Below are 24,000 nucleotides of genomic sequence, written 5' to 3'. Positions count from 1 at the left end.
ATTTATGTGCTTACTCCGGTGTATCTCTAAATATATATATATATATATATATATATATATATATCTTTATAGGTGTGTGTATTAAGTCAATTAGTTAACTTTTTACTTGACAACATGCATTCATCAATAAGTGATTAGCTATATTCATTCACTTGAAGAGAGCGTCTTTCCAAACTATCCCATGTTTGGAAACAAAAAGAGACGCGTCCTTCACAAAAAACAGAAAGAAAAAACGAAAGCCACTTCACACTACAGCATTGACACATTTGAAAATCTGATATTAGCATTAAAAGGGAAAAACTGATAGCAAATAAATCACTTTGTATAAACATCGGTGTTGTTGTAGCAAGTATTAGACATGAATTGTCCATACAGGAAAACAATCGACAACAGTAAACACTTCACAAACAATTTACTTGAGAAGGATATTTAGCATCTATTACACAAATCATGTTACAAATAATTCTCTATACATACTGACACCAGAGAAATTATTATTATTATTATTATTATTATTATTATTATTATTTCTCTTTATCACAAGTTCTGTTGAAGCTCCTGGAGTCTCACATGCTTGCTACATGCAGCCTATGATACCATACAATCCATTCTTTTCAGCTATCAAATACTTTCCTGATTATTATTATTATTATTATTGCTATTATTATAATTATTATAATTATTACTATTATTATTGCTATTATTATTATTATTATTACTACTATTATTGCTATTATCATTATTATTATTATTACTATTATTGTTATTATTATTGCTATCATTATTATTATTATTATTATTATTATTATTATTATTATTACTATTATTGCTATTATTATTGCTATCATTATTGTTATTATTATCATCATCATTATTATTATTATTACTATTATTGCTATTATTATTGTGATCATTATTATTATTGCTATTATTTTTATTATTATTATCCTTATTATTATTATCATTATTATTATTATTATTATTATTATTATTATTACTACTACTGTTATTGCTATCATAATTATTATTATTATTATTATTATGCAACTTGGACAGTTAAAGTGGCTTGTGTCTGAAACCCGAGACACATGCAGTGATGTGAACAAATAAAAGATTTGGTTTCAGTCTAGACGACAAACGCAAAAAGAAAACAAACGAAAACTTACCGAGCACATTCTAAATAGAATGGAAAACAAGATTGCTATATGCTGTTTACATGGGAAAATGTCACACAGGAAGTGGCCATAGATACATCATCATCATAATCAACATCATCGTCATTGTCATCGTCATCATCACTATCGTCATCATCATCATCCTCATCACCAACACCATCATGATCATGATCATCATCATAATCTTCATAATCATCATCATTGTTATCATTGTCTTCATCATTCTCATCATCATCATCATCGCTATCGACGTCATCATCATCGTCATTGCATCATCGTCCTTGTTTTTGTCCTACTGCTCATTGTCATTGTAACGTCCACGTTTCAATCCTGGCATAGGTCAAACGGAATTTACTGTGGAAGGTTTTTCTGTGGCTGAATGTCCTTCCTGTCGCTAAACCTCACTGTTTCCAAGCAGCATAACATTCCCCACTGAAGGGTTCATGTATGAGGCTGAGGAGGTACTTGCCACTGGTGGTCAGAGTTACAGCCTAAGCAATAACAGTACATCCACTGACAACATCATCATCATCATCATCATCGTTTAGCGTCCGCTTTCCATGCTAGCATGGGTTGAACGGTTCAACTGGGGTCTAAGAAGCCAGAAGGCTGCACCAGGCCCAGTCTGATCTGGCAGTGTTTCTACAGCTGGATACCCTTCCTAACGCCAACCACTCCACGAGTGTAGTGGGTGCTTTTTACGTGCCACCGGCACAGGTGCCAGGGGAGTCTGGCATCGGCCACGATCGGTTGGTGCTTTTAACGTGCCACCGGCACGGAAGCTGGTCAAGGTGGCGCTGGCATCGGCCACGTTCGGATGGTGCTTTTTATGTGCCACCAGCACAGAAGCCAGTCGAGGCAGCGCTGGCAAAAACAATGAAAAAATGGTGGTGGCAGTGGCCAAAGTAACAGCTCAAGGGGGAATGATGCATCCACTGACAACAGCGAGAACAACAACAATGGTAGCAGTTACAGAAGCATTTCAAGCAGCTGAGACAACAAGACCAACAGATACCACAGCAGAAGCAGGACCAACTTCGCAGCTGGAAATGACTGCTACACCAGCAACAGGGGAACAACCAGCATCGTGTCCTGGAATATCAGCACCAGCAGTGACTCCAACAATAATAACAACATTAGAACCAGAGTTAACGAAGCAAAAATTAACGGTGGTAGTCCATCCAATTCATAGACACGAAAGTATGTTGGCTCAACCACGCCCTCGTTTAACCCTTTAGTGTTCAGATTATTCTATCAAACATAATGCTTATTGATTCCCATTGATTTGAATTAATCATGCATTATCTCATATCTTCAAGATCTTGATGGTGTAATTACTTAATGTAGAATAACATTGTAAAGTAGGTGTGAGGGCCTGGATCTGGTCAGTTTGAACATAAAACAGATTAAATATTTTGGCCAGATATGGCCGGTTTAAATACTAAAGGGTTAAGCAACATCTGAACAACCATAGGCTCTCTTTTAGGATAACGGAAAGGAGCAACATCACGTCCTTGAGCAGCCATGTATGGTGCCTAAATGAAGAAAGAAGCCCATACATAATTAAATGGAAGCTTCTTCAACAGCCAGGAAGCAAACTATACAAGCTTTGCTTAGCTCAGAAGGCAAGAAACTTAAAAAAAGTCACCCAAGCCACATTTACAAACATTCAGGAATCAACGACATATGTACCTTCATATGTACCTGATGACAATGATAACGATGGTGATGATGATGATGGTGATGATGATGATGGTGATGAGGATGATAACAGTGATGATGGTGATGATAATGACGATGATGACAGTGACGATGGTGATGATGATGACGATGATGCTTACAATAATGATGACAATGATGATGACGATGATGATGTGATGATGATGATGATGGTGATGAGGATGATAACAGTGATGATGGTGATGATAATGACGATGATGACAGTGACGATGGTGATGATGATGACGATGATGCTTACAATAATGATGACAATGATGATGACGATGATGATGGTGATGATGATGATGATGGTGATGAGGATGATAACAGTGATGATGGTGATGATAATGACGATGATGACAGTGACGATGGTGATGATGATGACGATGATGCTTACAATAATGATGACAATGATGATGACGATGATGATGGTGATGATGATGATGATGGTGATGAGGATGATAACAGTGATGATGGTGATGATAATGACGATGATGACAGTGACGATGTGATGATGATGATGATGGTGATGAGGATGATAACAGTGATGATGGTGATGATAATGACGATGATGACAGTGACGATGGTGATGATGATGACGATGATGCTTACAATAATGATGACAATGATGATGACGATGATGATGGTGATGATGATGATGATGGTGATGAGGATGATAACAGTGATGATGGTGATGATAATGACGATGATGACAGTGACGATGGTGATGATGATGACGATGATGCTTACAATAATGATGACAATGATGATGACGATGATGATGGTGATGATGATGATGATGGTGATGAGGATGATAACAGTGATGATGGTGATGATAATGACGATGATGACAGTGACGATGGTGATGATGATGACGATGATGCTTACAATAATGATGACAATGATGATGACGATGATGATGGTGATGATGATGATGATGGTGATGAGGATGATAACAGTGATGATGGTGATGATAATGACGATGATGACAGTGACGATGGTGATGATGATGACGATGATGCTTACAATAATGATGACAATGATGATGACGATGATGATGGTGATGATGATGATATTGATGATGGTGATGATATTGATGATGATGGTAATGATGACACCGATGATGATGATAATGGTGGTGGTACTGGTAGTGGTGGTGGTGATGATCACAGGTTGCTTCTTATGCTGCTGCTTTTGCTGTTCATAATACTGAAATAAAAAACCCAATTTCTACCCTTCAGACGTGAACAATTAATTAATAATTCTACAGTAATATTCCAAATGCCAACAGCAACTATTATCTTCCTTTTTTTTTTATTTTATTGACAATCACATTTTTACATATTCTGTTTTTGCTTGTTTTATTTTATATAATTTTGTATTTAACATTGCATTTTTATTTAACAATGTACCTTATTTCGCAGTCTTAGAATACTGTATTCTTCTTCTTCTTCAGTTTTGCAACTATCATTACATCAGTCAAGAAAAAAAGGGGTTTCTTTGTTAGAATATTCTAGAATAATAAATCGTATGTGCATAGTGAACAGTGAGAATCAGAAAGATGGCTGACGTATTCAATCTTAATATGTTCTGACACATTCAGTTGTGAACATTCTAATCACTGTCGTATTTTGGAATTGGAGAACAACTTCTTTCAGATGAATGTGTGTTCATAACACACTCAATTCATTAACATAAAGGGATTTTGTGACACCTGGTGTTTCGACATCATTAAGCCTCCTTAGTCATAGCAACTCTGGGCTGGTGAATCTAACAAGTGTTCATGGTTCTTGTTTTATAACTTCATCAAACAAATTATCTGCTAATCCATGTTGATATCTGCCAACTGATACATCATCATCATCATGAGTATTGTAAACAGCAACAATCAGAATGATGATATACAGATTCGATCTTAATACATCTTCACAGAATCAAATGTGAATATGCTAATCACTGTTGTATTTAATTATCTTATTATCTCCTTTCAGATAATTGAATCTTCAAAACACTAGTTCATTAATGTGAGAGGAGTTTGTGACACCTAGTGTTTCATTATTTTGTAGAAGACAAGGTGTCATGCAGTGGGACTGAACCTGGAACCAAGTGGTTGGGAAGCAAGCTTCTTACCACACAGCCACTCCTGCACCTATCATCATCATCATCATCATCATCATCGTCATTTAGCGTCCGCTTTCCATGCTAGCATGGGTTGGACGGTTCGACTGGGGTCTGGGAAGCCAGAAGGCTGCACCAGGCCCAGTCTGATCTGGCAGAGTTTCTACGGCTGGATGCCCTTCCTAATGCCAACCACTCCGTGAGTGTAGTGGGTGCTTTTTACGTGCCACTCGCACAGGTGCCAGGCGAGGCTGGCAACGGCCATGATCGGATGGTGCTTTTTACGTGCCACCGGCACGGAGGCCAGGCGAGGCTGGCAATGGCCACAAACGGATGGTGCTTTTTACGTGCCACCGGCACAGAGGCCAGTTGAGGTGGAGCTGGCAACGGCCACGATCAGATGGTACGCTTACTTGTCACTGGCACTGGTATCACAGCTGCAATTTCCATTGATGTTGATCGACTTCGATTTTGGTTCTGCTTTCTGATATCTGATATGACTTGATTTGATTTGATTTTGATTTGTATGTATATTCATGTTCATATTAAAGAAGGCCTAAAAGAATGATATGTAAGGGATAATGGTGATTCTTTTATCAAGATGAATAATTTCAGTAAAGCATTCATTAAAGACGGGCTTATCTTTGGTGTCTGACTCTTTCTGATCCTCTATCACTGCCTGGCTCTCCTTCGATTACAATGAATGTTCTAGTTGATCCGATCAATGGAACAAGCTGCTCGGGCAATTAATGTGCATGTGGTTGAGCACTCCATAGATATAAGTCCCCTTAACATAGTTATTAGGGAGATTGGGTATGACACAAAATGTGACAAGGTTAGCTCATTGAACTACAGATCAGCTGAGAGGGCTGGAACAATGAGAAATAAAGTGCTTTGCTCAAGGACACAATGCCCCACTGGAAATTGAACTCACAACCTAATGATTGAGACCCAAATACCCTAGTTGTTAAGCCGCACGGCTATCACTCATATTCACCTGCATTACCATCTCTCTTTTTTCTTGTTCCAGCAAGGGTAGCCATTCATCTCCTCTACATCAGAAACCTGTGTCCATCCCTATATCATATTTAAGCCTTTCATCAGCTGCCATAAAGTCATCCGCTTACAAAACCACGAAACCAAAACCTTGGGGATTGGGGCCTTGGTGTAGTTCTATGACTCATTAGATCAAGTCACACCATCTCATGCATCAGAAAGCAGACAGACGTTAGACAATGAAGATGATGATGATGATAACGATGATAACGATGATGATGATGATGATAACGATGATGATGATGATAATGATGATAACGATGATGATGATGATGATGATGATGATAATGATGATGATGATGATAACGATGATGATGATGATGACAATGATGACGATGATGATGATGACGACGACTATAATGATGATAATGATGATGATGATGATGATGATGATGATGGTGATACAGAACCAAATTCAAGTTTAAGCACTGGGTTAACTTGAAGCTGTAAGCCTCATAAATACATAATGGCTTACAGAACAAATGACAATTCTTTTGTAGAGCTTCAGATAAAGAAATTTCGATAATATGGATTTTTCCCATTTGTCCTGAGGCCAAAACCTCTAAAAGGAATATTACTGAATAGAGAAAAGCTGGCTGTAAAGTACAACGTCAATTTTGTCTTTCACTGCCCTCTTAATCGCAATGACAATGCAGTGGGAGTCAAAACGAAAGGGGAGCTGTGTCATCGATTAAATTGACTCAAGTGCAGAACTCGGAAGGCAGTGAGATGAGAGAACCATCAGCTGATTGGACAACATTTTCAGCAGCAATACTTCTGGTTCTTTACGTTCTGAGTTCAAATCTTGCCAAGGTTAACTTTGTCATTCATTCCACAGGGGTAATAAAATAAAACGCCAGTCAAGTGCCGTGGCCAATGCAAATGACTTGTTACCTCCTACGAAAATGAATGGTCATGAATTCTGCAAGAGACTGGTATCTCATTTGGGGCATCTTAGGATCTCAGTAACTTAGATGCCAGGGAAACCAGGTAATAAACGCATGTGTCTCAGGGCTCAAGAAAGCAAAATAGTAGTTATTTTAGTAATTCTAATTCCTGTAATAATAAAAGATAAAAAATTGAAATGCAATTCATCCAATAAATAACTGGTATTAAACTTCAAGTTATTTCCGTAGTCATCCTGAAAATACTATCTTCCATGGACTGATTTCATAATTTTTCAATGCTAAGGCAAATTATGTTCTGAGTTCAAATTCAGCCTAGGTCGACTTTGCCATTTATCCTTTCAGGATCGATTAATTAAGTACCAGTTGCATACTGGGGTAGATCTTATCGACTGGCATCCTTCCCCAAGGCGACGAGCTGGCAGAAATGTTAGTGCGCTGGGCGAAATGCTTAGAGACATTTCGTCTGCCTTTACATTCTGAGTTCAAATTCTGCCCTGGTCGACTATGCTTGCATCCTTTCCGAAAATTTTCGTTGCATCTTGCAACCTTTTCAATAGTCTTGACTCTTGAAAAAGTTGCAAGACACAATGAAAATTTTAGGAAAATAGAAATAAGGAATAAGTGCAAACTTTACCAGGGGGTATGTTAAACCATAGGCACAAAAAGAAAATGACTCTCCCTAAACCTAATAGAATATACTTCAACTCACAAACTCACATAAAGAATCTTGCAAACCAAATCCAAAATATATACATAGATGTGTGTGTGTGTATATATAAAAATTTATAGATGAATGAAAGTATGTATGTATGTGTGTGTGTATATACATATGTATGTTATTATTCAGTTTATTTCAAGATTTCTTACCAATAGAGAAAGAAGCAGTTTCTATCCTAGATCCAAGGTTTCTTCATTGGAATTTCAACATCAACAACAGGATATTTTTATATGTATGTATGTATGAATGTATGTACGTATGCATCTATGTGTGTATGTATCTATGTGTGTATGTATGTATGTATATATGTATATATGTGTGTGTATTGTGTATATATGTATATATGTATTATGTATGTATGTATGTATGTATGCATGTACACTTGCGTCAGAAATTAATTAGCACTTCTCAAATTTCTACATTAAATAGGTTAAATCAATTAACCTATGAGCTGTTCAAAACGTCTTATGCGATGAGAAAACTTAGTATGGTGTGATTTCGGTCCTTGCAAGGCGCTACCTATATCTATTAAACAAAGGAAGATTTGTCTGCATCCGCACTCCAAGTTGTTGCACTGCTATGTCAACATCATAAGGCTGTAGACTCTCAAACTGCTCTGCAAACAAAGTTACGTCATCGTTCTGCGCAACAGTGAACTCGCAACAAAGCAATAGTTCGAGATATGGCCACTAGGTGACAGCACATACCTTGAGTGAAGAGCAAATCAAGAGTGCTAATTAATTTCTGACGGTAGTGTATGTATACAGATAGTAATATTTTAAGTTAGATATTACAACATACAAAAACAGCGACTGAAAAACTAATAGAAACATAACTTCCTTGGAATGATCTGAAGAACATCTGAGAATAAATAAATAAATAAATAAACGCATGATTATTATAGATAGATAGACGTAAATATTAGAAGACATTTAACTCGATGCTCTACCGACCCTGCCACTTTGGCGTTCCTCAATATATTCCTTATATTAGAAGCTGTTAGAGAAAGGAAACTTCTATATAGAAACTGCATATAGATAAGGTGTTTATGTTAACAGGGAAGTGAAAGTGGGGTGGTAGGGGTGGTGGTGGTGCTGGTGTCGTTGGGTGATGGTGGGGGTGTTTCATAGTAAAAAGGGAAGAGGAGTTCTTCACTGATAATGTTTCGGAAGAAGGAGAATAATTCTTTGTCTATCATTAAGGTTACTTACTATATATATATATATATATATATATATATATATATATATATAATATATATATATACACATATGTATATATACACACATATATATATATATATATATATACACACACACATATATATATATATACACGCACTCATATATATATATATATATATATATATATATATATATTAATGTTTGTATACATATATACACATGCATATATATATTCATATATATATATGTGTGTGTGTGTGTGTATACACATATTCATTCATAAATATAAATATATATATATATATTTAATCTGTATATATATGTGTATACATATACATATAGATATATATGCACAAATATATATGTAAATGTGTATGAATATGTATCTCTATAAATATACATATATGTGCGTATATATGCATACATGTATGTGTATGTATGTAGCCTTTAAAGATGATGGAATATTTTATCTAGGGAATAGATTAAGAGAAATATTGGTTAAGCCGTAAATTGAGCAACGTTCTTTATTAGACACTCCATATTCATCTATTATAGCCTTCACTTGAGATAAAACGAGCAGAAGCATTCCACGATTCCGTGCAAAAGAAATGGTGTTCTTGGATGTGTGTTACCTACCAAGATGAAACAATGAAGAATTTAGCTCTCATTTGCAGCCTTTCGGTTACTTAAGGAAAAAGCTTCCTGGGAGAAGAGTGGTGGCGAAGAGAACAGGAGGAAAAGGAAAATGGATGTGAGGATGATGGTGGTAGTGGTTGCGAGGAAAAATTTTCAAGAGAAATAGAAGTGTTTATGAAAAATGATTTCCCGTCTTAGAGAAAGTGATAAACTCGAGGAAGGATGAAGTGTATTGTAAAAATTGAATAATAACAATGCGATAGAAAAGGGCAAGTTCTAAAAGAGGGGGCAGTATTTGGGGGTCAAAGATCAAAGCTGTTTTAGTAGCAGAGGAGGAAACCTCATCGGCGAGATGATATGCGTGGCGTGTGGAGTTTGTTTTAAAAAAGAAAAAGCAACAACAAAAACAAATGGTTTTTGTTTAGATTGATCATTATGTTAAACATTATACATACAACGTTTCCCTGTGATGTTCGGTCTTTGATAGTTTATAGAATAACACATACCTATTTAATAATTCATTTAGTAGATAAAACAGCCGTACACACACTCACATACAGACACACCAACTCAAGAACACACACACACACACGTGTATATCTACGTGTGTATAATGTATTTATGTATGTATATTTGTTTATATGCAAAAACCTATGAATTTATTTATATGATGAAGAAAATCGATTTCTGGAGTTTTCCTGACGAGGGATAATCGTTAATGGATGATGAGCCTTATGGATTTCTGCTTCCGTAGTGGTGGAAGGGGAAGATATGACCTGTGACATTTATGCCTTTCCCAAAGCCATTAGTGGAATAAATGGAATAGACGCATTATATATATGCATACATATATATATATATATATATATATATATATATATATATATAAATTTATACACACACATACGTGTATATATATATATATATATAGATAGATAAGTATTTATACATGTATGTGTATATATACTCTTTTACTTGTTTCAGTCATTTGACTGCGGCCATGCTGGAGCACCGCCTTTAATTGAGCAACTCAACCCTGGGACATAAACACACCAGCATCAGTTGTCAAGCAATGCTAGGGGGACAAACACAAACACACACACACACGTGTATATCTACGTGTGTATAATGTATTTATGTATGTATATTTGTTTATATGCAAAAACCTATGAATTTATTTATATGATGAAGAAAATCGATTTCTGGAGTTTTCCTGACGAGGGATAATCGTTAATGGATGATGAGCCTTATGGATTTCTGCTTCCGTAGTGGTGGAAGGGGAAGATATGACCTGTGACATTTATGCCTTTCCCAAAGCCATTAGTGGAATAAATGGAATAGACGCATTATATATATGCATATATATATATATATATATATATATATATATATATATATATATAAAAAAATTTATACACACACATACGTGTATATATATATATATATATAGATAGATAAGTATTTATACATGTATGTGTATATATACTCTTTTACTTGTTTCAGTCATTTGACTGCGGCCATGCTGGAGCACCGCCTTTAATTGAGCAACTCAACCCTGGGACATAAACACACCAGCATCAGTTGTCAAGCAATGCTAGGGGGACAAACACAAACACACACACACATATATATATATACATATATACGATGGGCTTCTTTTAGTTTCCGTCTACCAAATCCACTCACAGGGCTTTGGTCAGCCGAGGCTATAGTAGAAGACACTTGCCCAAGGTGCCATGCAGTGGGACTGAACCCGGAACCATGTGGTTGGTAAACAAGCTACTTATCACACAGCCACTCCTGCGCCTGTTATAATATGTTTATTATTCTTAAACAAGAATTTTATTGACAGTGACTTCGGAGTTTCGGCCAGCTAAGCCATCGCCCAACGATGTGTGTGTGTGTGTAGTGTGTTTATTTATATATATATATATATATATATATATATATATATATATAAATTTATACACACACATACGTGTATATATATATATATATATAGATAGATAAGTATTTATACATGTATGTGTATATATACTCTTTTACTTGTTTCAGTCATTTGACTGCGGCCATGCTGGAGCACCGCCTTTAATTGAGCAACTCAACCCTGGGACATAAACACACCAGCATCAGTTGTCAAGCAATGCTAGGGGGACAAACACAAACACACACACACATATATATATATACATATATACGATGGGCTTCTTTTAGTTTCCGTCTACCAAATCCACTCACAGGGCTTTGGTCAGCCCGAGGCTATAGTAGAAGACACTTGCCCAAGGTGCCATGCAGTGGGACTGAACCCGGAACCATGTGGTTGGTAAACAAGCTACTTATCACACAGCCACTCCTGCGCCTGTTATAATATGTTTATTATTCTTAAACAAGAATTTTATTGACAGTGACTTCGGAGTTTCGGCCAGCTAAGCCATCGCCCAACGATGTGTGTGTGTGTGTAGTGTGTTTATTTATATATATATATATATATAGTTTATATATGTATTAGTTTTACATTAGTTTTAATATCTGGTTGACTCTCCTTTAGCATCAATTACCACTTTTATACTGTACTGTACACATGCAACCAATTTTGAGTAAGACCAACGTCCAAAATCAACTTATGTTTCCTTGATTATTTCAGTGTTTTATACTAAAATACGTTGTAGATACAGTTAATAAACAGTAAAGCGCCTAAAACAAGGGGCTTGAGTGAGTGTTGTTGTTGTTATATATATATATTGTATTGAGTATTAAAGGAAGTAGTGAGTATTTAGTATGAAAGATTAAGAAAATGAGAGAGACTGAAACAACGTGTTAACGATACAAGATACTTTATTCGACTGCCGTTGTTGTACAAGTTAATTGTTTTGGCGGGAAACAAAGTGAAAGTCCTTTTATCAAGGGATACAATGGGCGACGTTGATTGTTCATGTTTGTTGTGATGATTATATAACATCTTCCTTTTTTTTTTTTAAATTTTTTTTTATATCATCTGTATCTACAGGGAATAATTATTCGTCGTCCACTTTTTGTGGTTTTATTATTTTGTAGTGTTGAATTCTGTAGTTGTGCTGTTTTTGTTTTTTCATGCGTGTTTGTTGATTTTGGAAATATATTTTCATAATCTAATTCTTCTGTTATGCGAACGTGTTCGTTTGTTTTAAGAATATGTTGTCTATTTCGTTTGACTGTATTTCCTTCCTCTGTTATTACTAAGTATGAACGAGGTTGCTCTAGTTTTTTAATTATTTTGCCCCTTCTAAACCAATTGTTGTTAAACTTAATTCTAACCGTGTCGTGTGGTTTTAACTCTGGGAGTTCTGTTGTAATGTTTGATTTCTTCTTTTCGTGAGGCCTGATACCAATTTTGTCGTGTAGTATGTTTGGGAGATTTGTTCGCAATGTTCTATTCATTATTTGATTTGCAGGGGATGGTGCACCATTTTGTAATTTAGTCGTGCGTAATGCTAAGAGCGCTAACTGAGGTTCTTCGTCACTTTTGAATGCCTTTTTTAGCGTCTTTTTTATTGTCTGTATATTTCTCTCAACCATGCCATTCGCTTGATGATAATGCGGGCTTGTCTTTGTGTGATGAAAATGCCAATTTTTTGCAAATTTTTTGAATTCAGCCGAATTGAATTCTGGACCGTTGTCACTTACAACTGTTTGCGGAATTCCGAATTTAGCAAAAGTTTCTTTTAATTTTTTGATTACGGTTTTTGACTGGCAATCATTTATTTCGTGTAGATCAAAAAATCTTGTTGTATAGTCAATAATTGTGACATACGAATTTCCAGACAGGTGAAATACGTCTGTACCCACTTTGGTCCATGGTGTAGTAGGTATTTCATGATTTATTAGTGGTTCGGCTGCTTGTTGATTTTTGTAGTCAATGCAGTATGAGCATGTGTTAATCATGTCTTTGATTTGAGCGTTAATGCCGGGCCAGTATATACATTCCTTCGCTCTCTCTATGCATTTTTCGATACCCATGTGTCCGGTATGTATTTCCTGTAGAGCTTCTCTACGTAATGACTTAGGTACAATTATTCTTGAACCTTTTAGAACGAGACCATTGACGATTGATATTTCATCACGAACGGATACGAATGGTTTGATGTTATTGGTATTTTGTCTTTTGGGGGCCATTCTGTTTTTGTATATGTGATGAGTGTCTGTAGAGACGGGTCGTCTGCAGTGGCTTCTTTATACTCTTTTAATTTAGTGTCGGTTATGGGGTAATTTTTTATTACTGCATGAATGTGCGATTTCATATCTTCGTCTGGTACTTCTGGAGTATTTTGCTCAAGGTATGCACGTGATAGGGTATCTGCAACAATTGATTCTTTACCAGGTATGTGGTTTAGGTCTAAATCATATCTTTGTAATGTTAGTAGAAATCTTTGGATTCTGGGGGTGCATTTAGTGATCGATTTTTTGAATATTTGCTTCAACGGTTTATGGTCATTTTCGATTCTGAAATGAGTTCCGTATATAAACTGATGAAATTTCTTGCATGCGAAAACTATACTGAGAGCTTCGCTCTCTATCGGACAGTAGTTTTGTTCCGCTTGAGTTGTTGCACGAGATGCAAACGAAACAGGTAGCCATCTTTCGTTGTGTTTCTGCTCAAGTATCGCTCCGAGCCCATGCTTGCTAGCATCTGTAGTTATTTTTATTGGTAGATCTGGATCATAAAATTGTAGCACTGGTTTTCTGGTGGTAATCATTTCTTTTAGCTTTTTTATTGCTTCGATTTGTGGTTTGTCGAATGACCATAACGTGTCACTCTGTAGAAGCTGGCGCAATGGTGCTGTGACTTCGGAGTAATTAGATAAAAATTTACATAGGTAATTTGTCATACCTAGGAATCTTTGTAATTCTTTTTTACTTGTTGGCAGTGGCATGTGAATGATTGCTTGTACCTTGGTTGGATCTTGTTTTATCCCTTCGCTGGTTAATATATGCCCAAGGTACTTGATTTGTGATTCATAGAAGATACACTTTGATTTATTTAACTTTAATCCGTGCTTTCGGATTCGATCGAAAACTTGTTGTAGTCTATTTGTGTGTTCTTCTAAAGTGTTGGACCAGATTATGATGTCATCCTGTGAATTTCTTGCTCCTTCTATGCCCTCTATTATTTTTGAAATTTCTTTTTGGAAAACTTCACTGGCGCTGTGAATTCCAAAGGGTAGTCGTGTGAAGCGATACCTTCCAAAAGGTGTGTTGAACGTTAAAAGATGGGAGCTTTCTTCGTCAACTGGAATTTGCCAGTATCCATTAGATGCATCGAGTTTTGAAAAATATTTAGGGTTATGCATTTGTGCAAAAATGTCCTCCGCTGTAGGGAGTTTGAAAGGTTGCCTTTTTATGGCTTTGTTTAGATTCTTGGGGTCTAAACAGAGTCGGAGTTTTCCGTTGGCTTTTTCAACGATGACTAGGGAATTTACCCAGTCTGTAGGTTCACTAACAGGTTTTATGATATCTAATTCTGTCATTCTTTTTAATTCTTTGTTGAGTTTTTCTTTTATAGAAAAAGGAACCGATCTTGGTGGATGAATTACAGGAGTTATTTGTGGATCCACTGTGATATGATGTGTTATTGACAAAGTGCCGATTTCTCCGAAACAGTCTTCATATTTTTCTAATATGTCGTTTTGTTCGACGAATTTATTTTTGAAATTCTCTGAATCAGGTTCAGATCTTTAGCTGTCTTTGCATCTATAACTGCGTGCGAGTTTGTTTTTGCAACAATGAATTTTATTTGCTTTGATAATTCTTTGTATTTAATGACTGCTGTGCATTTTCCTAGCACTTTTATAGCTGTGTTATTATAAGCTGATAATCGGGTTGAAGTTTTTTGCAGTTGTGGTTTTGGAATTATATTTCTATATTCTCTGAATGGCAGTACGGTTACGTCTGCTCCTGTATCTATTTTGAATGTTACATTCGAGTTGTTCACTTTTAGTTCGACCGTCCAAATGTCTTTTGGAGTCTTGAACTTTTCGATTTTGTGCACGCGGGAATTATTTGCAGTGATCATTTCGAGTGCATGTGTATCGTCATCTGATTCATCATCGGTATGTATCTCTACTTTATGTACAAATTTTCTTGATTTGCACATTTTTGCATAGTGTCCTTGTTTCTTGCATTTTTCACATGTCTTGTGAAATGCTGGGCATTTATTTCTTTTGTGATTATAACCACATAGTGACAGTTAGTGACGTAGTGTTGACTTGGCGCTTGAAACTTCGCGGGCTTTCTGTCACTTCCGCCTTGTTCGTTTTGATGTCTGGATTGCATATGGCGGGTTATTTGAGTTTTGGCGCCTTTTCTGTCGTGTTGACTATATACCCTCGAGATTTCGTTATCTCTTGTTTCGGATGTGGCATTTAGCATCCTTGATTGGAGTCGTGTTTGCTCTGCACTCTGACCTGCTTGAATTGTTTTTTGTAGGTCTAAATTTGGTTCTCTCAATAATCTTTCTCTTAATCTCATGTCTCTGATTCCACATATCAGAATATCTTTGGTGAGACTGTCTGTGAGGTTGCCGAATTCGCACTGTTGTGCCTTTTGGCGCAACTCTACTACGTACTCATCGAATTTTTGATGTTCCGCTTGTCCACATGTGAAGAATTTGTGTCTTAGGAAAGTTATGTTTTTCCTGGGTTCACAATATGCATCGAATTTTTCGATTACTGTCTGAAGGTTCATTTCTTCGTCGGGTGAATCGAAATCCAGAGTGGAATGGATATCTCGGCCTTTAGAACCGATGCAAGTTAAAAACATTGAAGTTTTTACTTTGTCTGGCTTCATGTCACTTTCTGTTGCTATCAAAAAGAGATTGAATTCTTTTTTCCACTTTTTCCATGCTGCGGCTAGATTTTCCTTATTAAAGTCTAGGTCTTTTGGATGCGGTAAATTTTCCATTTCGTCTTTGAAGTATGATTTCAACTTCTTTTTTCCTTTGGTTTCTGTATTTTGGGTTCTTTTAGTATTCTGACACCATGTTGTTGTTATATATATATATTGTATTGAGTATTAAAGGAAGTAGTGAGTATTAGTATGAAAGATTAAGAAAGAGAGAGACTGAAACAACGTGTTAACGATACAAGATACTTTATTCGACTGCCGTTGTTGTACAAGTTAATTGTTTTGGCGGGAAACAAAGTGAAAGTCCTTTTATCAAGGGAGACAATGGGCGACGTTGATTGTTCATGTTTGTTGTGATGATTATATAACAAGTGTGAGCGACGTCAAATCATAGCTCATCATGAAGATGGAATGTCTGAAAGGGAAATTGCTCAGAAGATGAAATGTTCTCGATGTGTGGTGCAAACGACTTTCAAGCGCTTCAGAGAGACAAAAGATGTGAAGACAATACAATGAAGAGGCAGGAAAAAGGTTACATCACCTTGTGATGATATATCTATCATCCATCAGTCACTTAGAAACAAGAGAAAAACATCGTCAGAGCTCTGTGCGGACTTCAACAAGGCAAGTACTTCACAAATATCAATCAGAACTGTTAGAAGAATGCTTGTAGAGTATGGTCTGAAAGGCTGTAAAGCCAGGAAGAAGCCAAGGGTTTCTGAAGCGAATATGGAAAAATGTCTTCAGTGGGCCAAAGACCACTCAAATTGGACCAGTGAGCAATGGTCGAAAGTCATATGGTTTGATGAAAGTAACTATGAAATAAGATAGTACATGTATTCAATCGACATGTAAACTTAATGTAACTGGTTTGTTGCCCAAAATATATAAAAAAGTATCCAACATAAAGCTAATATTTATTTTTCATGTTTTTACTCAGGTTTTTGGTACATCTGGTGCAACTTTCATGTGTCACAGAGTTGGGGAAGCATTTAAGGTTGAATGTCTGGTACCAACTGTGAAACATGGGGGTGGTTCTATAATGGTGTGGGTCTGCATATCTGCCACAGGAACCAGAGAAATGATTTTATATCAGGGAAGGATGGATTCAGCTACTTATGTTTCTATGTTATCGGATGTTTTAGAGCCATCAATTGCTAAATTGCATCCAGGAGTGTTGGAAAACAGTGTTATCTTTCAACAGGACAACGCTCCATGTCACACAGCAAAGATTACTCATCAATGGCTTGAGACACAAATTATTGTTCCCATGGACTGGTCAGCTCAATGTCCCGATCTAAATCCGATCGAATGCCTATGGGGAACACCTGATGAAGCTATCAGGAACACAACAATTGAAAATAAAGAGCATTTGTACCAAAAGTTGAGAGAAGAATGAAGTAAAATTGAGCCTAACACCTGCAAGAAACTAGTTGATTCAATGCCTAACAGTATAAAAGTGGTAATTGATGCTAAAGGATGGTCAACCAGATGCTAAAACTAATGTATATTGTGAAATATACCATAATCTACCATGTGCATGAGTTTCATTAACATTGAGATTGCAGAACCCAAAAACATTGGGGTGGCCTAATACTTTTGACCAAGGCAATATATATATATACTTCTAATGTAAATATAAAATTTTTTAAATACATTTTATCAATGGCCAGCTTATTAAAATAGTTTTCAAGGTGAAAATATAAACAATTATAATTATGGGAAAAGAAAAAAAATTCTATGCCAATTTGCTGAAACATAGACCAAACCCTTTCGTTACCAACCCGGCTGAAACCAGCTCTGGTTCTGAGTATAAATGTCTTGTTTTCAAAAGTTTTGAATTAAAATCTTCTACCAAACCTGAGTCCCAATTTATGTTCCTAACACTAGCTTAATGATAACAAAGTTATTTTACTAAATTCTTTGTTACATTTAAAATAATTGAAAGAAACACAGAGCATCTCAAAATAAACACGGTAACAAAAGGGTTAAAACATCTAACCACATAAAATATTTTTCACTATAAATACACAGAATGCTGAAATGAGGAAAGCAAGATAGCAGAATTTTTTTTTTAATTGTTATTCCTGAATGGGACCAATTTCTGGATTAATCCGAAAGGATTCTTCCTTCTTCAGCGAGAAACACGATTAGAATAAATGGAAAAGTTACATATACCCACGAAAAAGCAGATGCAAAATCATGTGTACATTTAAGTACCCCAAATATATCCAAACAGAAATTCTGCAATCCTTGTGGATTAATCCAGAAATTGGTCCCATTTGGGAATAACGAATTTATAAAAAATTTCTCTTAGCATGCTTTCCTCAATTCAGCATGCTTTGTATTTATAGTGAAAAATATTGAATGTGGTTAGACGTCCTAAGGTCTGTTTTTCAGCATATTTGCATACAAAATTTTTTCTTATATATATATATATACTAGCAGTATCGCCCCGGCGTTGCTCGGGTTTGTAAGGGAAATAACTATATAAGCCTTTTTAGAGAGTTACTTCCCTTATAGATGCCAATTCGGGCTTTCTTAGCCATTTTTGTTTTGGTGTCTTCAAGCCATGAAGTCGTTGTTCTAAAAGAACGCTGGTTTCCTTCACAACGCATTACGACGTTGATTTCTTTACACTCCCTTCCCCACAGCTTCACGAGGGAGGGAAGGGGGAGAAGCAAACAGGTGCAGCTGTGAGCGTGGACGCCAACTCCGCCGCCATCGACACAGGATGCATTTTATGCATTAAAATGGAATAAAAAATGATGTTAAATTATTTTTAAAATCGTAGACTCATCGTTGACGCGCGCTAATAGTCAGACGGGCTCGATATGAATCACGACTATAAGATACCCGAATTTGGTTAAACTGCACCGCAAAATGTGGGAGGAGTTAGGAATCTAAATCGAAGGGGACAGACACTCACACAACTAGAGTTTTATATATATAGATATATATATATAGTGAGAGAGAGAGAGGGAGAGAGAGGCGTGGGTCTAGTACCTTGAGTGTTGCATTCACAACTATATATCTAAAGTGGTTTCAATTGCAGTGCATTATGTTCTTGAGCGAAACAACTCATTTCACGGTGCTGTATGATCCCTTTGACATGGTTCCAGGTTCTGTCCTACTGCATGGCACCTTGACCAAGTGTCTTCTACTATAGCCTCGGGCTGACCAAAGCCCTGTGAGTGGATTTAGTAGACAGAAACTGAAAGAAGCCCGTCGTGTGTGTGCATGTATATATCTATATCTCTGTGTGTGTGTGTGTGTATTTGTTCCCCCATTGGTGTTGGTATGTTTATATCCCTGTAATCTAGCAGTTCGGCAAAAGTGACCGATAGAATGTCCTGGGCTCGATTTGTTCTACTAAAATCCTTCAAGGTGGTGCCCTAACATGGTTGCAGCTAAATGACCGAAACAAGTAAAAGAACAAAAGAATATATATATTTCTTTACTTACCCACAAGGGGCTAAACACAGAGAGGCCAAACTAGGACAGACAAACGGATAAAGTCGGTTATATCGACCCCAGTGCGTAAATGGTACTTAATTTATCGACCCCGAAAGGATGAAAGGCAAAGTCGACCTCGGCGGAATTTGAACTCAGAACGTAGCGGCAGACGAAATACTGCTAAGCATTTTGTCCGGCATGCTAACATTTCTGCCAGCGCACCCACATACCTACATACATACATATTCACGTGCACACCCACACATATTTGTACACATACACACACATACACCATATTTTTAACTTGAAACTTTCGAAGATAACATCGATGTCATTAGTTCAAAAAAATTTCAGACTGTTTGCATATCCGTAACCTGAAAACCAGGGGGAGACAAAATGGAGTCATGTAGATGAGGTGGAGTCTTGTATTACAGATCATGTGAAACAGGATATTGCAGAATGTCATGGAATATGGAATGAGATACAAGACTGCTTTGGGAGTTGGCATCTGGCCTAATAAAATATTTATAATGCTTCTGTCAGAGAGTACCACTCATATTGGCATTGTTGTGTGCCACTCACACCTATGTGTCTAATTAAGAAACCATTATCACAATTGTAATAATCATTGCTATTGTTGTGTTTTTTTTTGTTTTCTGTTGATCAACCACATCGTCACCACTACCACCACCACCACCACCATCATCTTTGCTGTTGTCGTCGTCATCATCTCCATATTATTATTATTGTTAAGTGTTAAGGCGGCAAGCTGGCAGAATCGCTAGTACGCCGGGCAAAATGCTCCTCGGTATTTAATCCGTTTTTATATTCTGAGTTCAAATTCCATTGAAGTCTACTTTGCTTTTCACCCTTTCAGGGTCGATAAAGCAAGTGCCAATCATGTACTGGGGTCCATATAATTGACTTATCCCACCCCCTAAATTGCTGGCCTTGTGCTAAAATTTGAAACCATTATTATCATTATTATTATTATTATTATTGTCTTTGCACAGCTTCTAATGCTGGAGATGTACTACGGTGTCAACTGTTCCCTACCACTGAACTAAGATAACACCCCTTATTTTTCAAGAACCATCCGGAGTATTCAAGCAGTTCCAAGCAGTGTTGTTTTCTACAACTGCTCCACCCTTATTGCAGCTTTTATTTGTTCCATGTACTTCTCGAGATTTTTACTCACAGTTCCCAGGGCTCCAACAATTATTGGTACTACTACCACCTTTTTCATCGACCACAACTGCTTAACTTCCCAAGCTAACTTCTCATATCTATTGACTTTTCATTATTCCTTATTGCATACCTTGTTGTCAGCTGGCCGTCCATACATCTGATTTTACCTCTCTTCAAGACTAACACACCAAACTTTCTCAGTCCAAACTCCATTCTGATATTAGCACTGAAGATATACGTATCAATGAGGGAACTGACTTGGAATTTATCTTTACCATAAAGTTTGAGGTCATCCATGAATAACAAGTAGTTGACTTTTTGTTGGTGGCTCTTGAATACATATCCAGCCTTTGCTTTCCTCAGAATCAGTGTTAATGGTATCATGCACAGTACAAAGATCAGTGGGGACAGGCAGTCCCCTTTGAAGATGCCTCCTGATTTCTATTGTCCTTAAACTTCATCCATATGCTATCAGTTCTGTCCTCCAATTCACCATACTTTTTCCAAGCAATCACTAACATTTGATGCAATACCAAATCGGTTCATACATTCCATAATCCAAAATTGTGGGATCATATCGTATGCCTTACGATAGTTGATCCATGACATGGTTAAGTTACTTTTTCTTCTCTTGCAGTCTCTAAGTACAGTTTTATACTATTCAGGAGTTGATCCTTGGTACCTCTGCACTTACGCTTGCAACCCTTCTACTCATGTGCAAGACTCCATTTTTTTTCAGGTGTCTGTACATTGACTCTGCAACTATTCCAATCAATAATTTCCACATAAGTGGCAAGCAGGATATCGGCCTGTAATTTTCTACCGTATTACTTTTTAAATGTTTTTCAGGCACAGCACTGTCCTACCCAATGTCAACCAATCTGGTGTTGGTTGTCAGCATTTAACAAGGTGTTGAGTTATGCAGTTATTTGTGCATGACATTCACCAAATCTTTTGGTCCAGTAGCCATGAACTCCATCTTGTCCCGGGGCTTTCCAGTTGCCCATTTTTTTGCTGATTTCCTTCACTTCCCTAACTGAAATAACTAGTTCTGCCTGTTTTGAACAGACCACTGCTTGTTTCAGTTCTTGCGACCATTCAGGATCCTTCTTGTTGTTCCTTGTCTTTGCTCCACATGTCACTCCAACATCTTTAACTTTCGATGTTATCTGGTATCAACTTTTCATATGTACACTCTTCCTTTATTTCTTTATAGAATCTCTTCTGATCTACTCCGAATAACCTATTCTGTTGGTAACCCTTCATTCTTTGGTCGTATTTTACCATCTTTGCGATGAGGCGCTGTTTCAGTTCCTCAATTACCATTTTGAGGCTCTTTTTTTCAATATCATACTTCCTGTTCAGTGTCCTAAATTTTTGTCCACTTTTAGGCGCAGGAGTGGCTGTGTGGTAAGTAGCTTGCTAACCAACCTCATGGTTCCGGGTTCAGTCCCACTGCATGGCATCTTGGGCAAGTGTCTTCTGCTATAGCCCTGGGCCAAACAAGGCCTTGTGAGTGGATTTGGTAGACGGAAACTGAAAGAAGCCTGTCGGATATATGTATATATATATATGTGTATGTGTGTGTGTTTGTGTGTCTGTGTTTGTCCCCCTAGCATTGCTTGACAACCGATGCTGGTGTGTTTACGTCCCCGTCACTTAGCGGTTCGGCAAAAGAGACCGATAGAATAAGTACTGGGCTTACAAAGAATAAGTCCTGGGGTCGAGTTGCTCGATTAAAAGCAGTGCTCCAGCATGGCCGCAGTCAAATGACTGAAACAAGTAAAAGAGTAAAAAAAGAGTTTTAAGCTCCCCCTTCTCTTTTTGGCCCAACACAGAAATGTCCTTCGAGAGCATATCTAACCCTGCCTGGATCCTTCGTTTCCACCATGGATCTTTTCTTTTGTCACTCCCATTATATTTCTTTCTCTTGACATCAACACCCACATTTCCTGCTACAACAATACTTGCTGCCTTGATCAACTTATTTGTTTCTGTGATATTTTTTTATTCTATGTATTTCAGAATTTCATTCACATATTTCGTTTCATGGTTCAGTTTCCACTGATCAACCTTTTTAAGTTTGCAAATAATGTTGCTATTGTTCTCCTGTAACCTGCCTTTATTCTTTCACAGATTGCCTTTTGCTTGTCTGCCGTGTCATTATTAGTTTTATTGTCTTCCTCCAAACCATCTATATGTTTCTCATTGAAAAACCTATCACTGTTCCTTTCCAGTGGTTTATTAGAGATCTCACCTCTGTTTTCTGCTATGAGATTACTTTTATCAGTAGGAATTGTATTATCATCGTTTCCTCTGCTGCTGTTTTCCAATACCCATCTTTTGATAGCTTCAAGATCTACTTCTGTGAACCAGCAATTTTTTCTTATTGCTCTACCTTGATCATATAATCTCTGTTCTGCGAGCTGAAACAATCATCTTTCTCTCCATTGATCATACATACGTTGTCAGTAACCCCTAATATGAACACCATTTTCATCTACAGGGTTGCTCAGATAGTAACACTCCATGACCACAGCATTGACTTTTTTGTTCTATCTACGACATGTGTGCTGGTCTGTTGCTGGATAACGACAGGCTGGAGTCAGACCAGTATCTCTGAGCCTGCCAGGTGCAACACTGTCACCACCAAGGGCTTCAGTTTCATTTCCATTGTTATTCACAATATTTTGCTTTTTCTTTGTCACTTATAGGATGTAGCGATTATCAGGTTGCACAATTAACAGTGTTTTTATTGTGACACCATCAATAGATGTATCATCAATCAGGACATGGGGAGATTCCAAAGGCTTCTTTTCAATATTATTATTATCATCACTGATATTATTATTATTATTATTATTATTATTATTATTATTATTATTATTTCCATTTTACTTCTTAAAGCTTTTGATTTTACTTTCTCTGGTTAATTCTAGTTAATTAAGAGCGGACAGTGACTT

Source organism: Octopus sinensis, linkage group LG3 (genome assembly GCF_006345805.1).
Source record: "Octopus sinensis linkage group LG3, ASM634580v1, whole genome shotgun sequence".
Classification (NCBI taxonomy): Eukaryota; Metazoa; Mollusca; class Cephalopoda; order Octopoda; family Octopodidae; genus Octopus; species Octopus sinensis.
The sequence above is the reverse complement of the archived record's forward strand: the minus strand, read 5'-3'. Positions refer to the sequence as shown.